Consider the following 2,351-nt stretch of genomic DNA (forward strand, 5'->3'; position numbering starts at 1 on the left):
TATGTGGGAGGAAAGCCTGAAGTGATGCAGGTCTCAGATGTTTACCACTTTGGTGAAACACACCAGCACGGGTATGGTGCCGACAAACCTAGAAACATAATCGGGGCGAACCGGGATTTGAACCCACAATCAAAGGTTTCTGGCGTGCCCAAGGGGTGCCACTCTGGACAGCGAATCACGGTGCCTTAGACAGCTGGGCCACCTGTGCCCCCTGGTGCTGTAGAGAAACACTGACAATGATACAAATGGATGGTTTGTTGTTTAACCCGACACTCAGCAATATTCCATATTCCATCTATATGACTGCCGTCTGTAAATAATCGAGTCTGGACCAGACAATCCTGTGATTAATATCATGCATTTGGGATCGATGACATGCATCACCTAAGTCAGCGCGCCTGACCACCCGATCCCGCATAGTCGCCTTTTCAGGCAAGCATGGGTTGCTGAAGACCTATTCAACCCCGGATCTTCACGAGTCTGACCATGATACAAGGGAGGATTTTAACATCATAGGTAGCTCCTGTTTGACCATCTACCTGGTTATTCATCATCTCACCTGCCTCCAGGTGTAATGGTCTACCTGGTCTACCTCTAGGTTTAATGCCCCTTTGAATAGGATTACAGTCATATCAGCTTCATATGGGAGGATAGCACGAAGTGATGCAGGTCTCAGACATTTACCACTTTGGTGAACCTAGAACAGGGATGGTGCTGACACACATAGAAACATAATCATGGGGAATTGGGCCAACCCCATCCTTCTATAGATCTGAGAAGTCCTGTATGTACTCACGACACATAATGTCAAACAAAAACCTGTGTATAATAAGCAAGAACAAAACAAAAAAAGTCGAGGGTAAAAAGAGGCATAGATTTTTTAATGGCTATTTACAAATATATAGAGTGTATATAATAGTGACTGTACCAGAAGTCTTGTAGTGGAAAGATATCAGCACCAGTTAGCGATCTTTCTGTAGGTCACTTGGCATTTCCCTCCTAAGGCCAGATGTAATCTTTGACAATACCACAGCAGAAAAAAAGTTGATTTACAGATTTCAACTTCTTTCTGCTTTCATTAAAATGTTTCAGTACAGGTGCAAGTACCTTTATCAAGCAGGTTTGCTTGTTTGTTTAATGCAGCACTAAGCAATATTCCAACAATACACCGCAGTCTGTAAATAATTAAATCTAGTCTGGACAATCCAGTGATTGTCATCATTGGGATACGATTACGTGCGTCAACCAATTCACTGAGGCGTCACTTGAGTAGATCACAAACACATTAATATGGAATTATATTATACATTAATAATTCTAGAGTCTCTGTATTTTCTCTGCAATATATACTTGAGATGAGATAATTTATCTACTGTTTCCAGCCTCTTATAGTATCTCCAAAATTGAAAATGCCCTGAACCCCTGACCTTGCACTCTCCGGGGGCATGCTCTACCAATAGACCATGGAGGCGGTCAGACCACATGTAGAGTTTCAATGATAACAGTCTCATCAAGAGTCAGTCAAACTGGTCTATCCAGAAAGCCAAATAGCACAGGTCACAATTAATAAATCATTATGTACTCATTCCTGACCGCCTCACTTCTAAACACCCTGCCTCGCATCATTTATTGTTTTTAATACCTTGAACAGTGTCATTAACATAATCAATAAAATATTAATAAATATGCTTTCCAACTCATAGTTTTTAAAAATGTCATCACAAAGTTCTCAATTTATAAAGAAATAATAGACGCAATGCTTCAAATCCTACTGGAATTCTGTAAGCATGTTTTAGAGAGGCCATAATTGGGATCATTCATTCAAAGTTCCAGCTCCCCATGCTTTGTGAGTTTCAGGGAAAATGTGGAAAATGTAGTAAACTGGTAACTAGTTAACAGGGTATGTGAGGTCAAAGGTTGTAGCTTGATTAAAATCAAAATATTGCAAAAAACATCATATTCTGCACACTACACGCTTGCTGCATAGCAAATGAAACGAGTTTGCCACTAATGTGGCTATATCCCCCGCCCCTGTTGCAGAATTTATGAAATAATTAAATCTAAACAAACCCCAACCTTTTTTAACCGAGGTGGAACTTGTCATGGAAATTGTAAAAAAAAGAAGAGTTTGGAACCTAAGTCCATCTTGCTGCTATGGAAACGTAAAAAAAAATAATTCTAAAGTTTCTAAATAGCAAAAGGCACCAGTTCAGCATGTACCTGACAGACCTGCAAAGTTTGATGAAAAAATATTGAACGGTGTATGAGTTATGCTCCGGAAATGAAACGTGACGGACGGACGTACGAACGGAGCTCGTTTCTATATCCCCCGCCAACTTTGTTGGGCGGGG

The sequence above is a fragment of the Haliotis cracherodii genome, unplaced genomic scaffold, assembly GCF_022045235.1.
Source record: "Haliotis cracherodii isolate W230 unplaced genomic scaffold, xgHalCrac1.p SCAF_6, whole genome shotgun sequence".
In the NCBI taxonomy this organism is placed as follows: Eukaryota; Metazoa; Mollusca; class Gastropoda; order Lepetellida; family Haliotidae; genus Haliotis; species Haliotis cracherodii.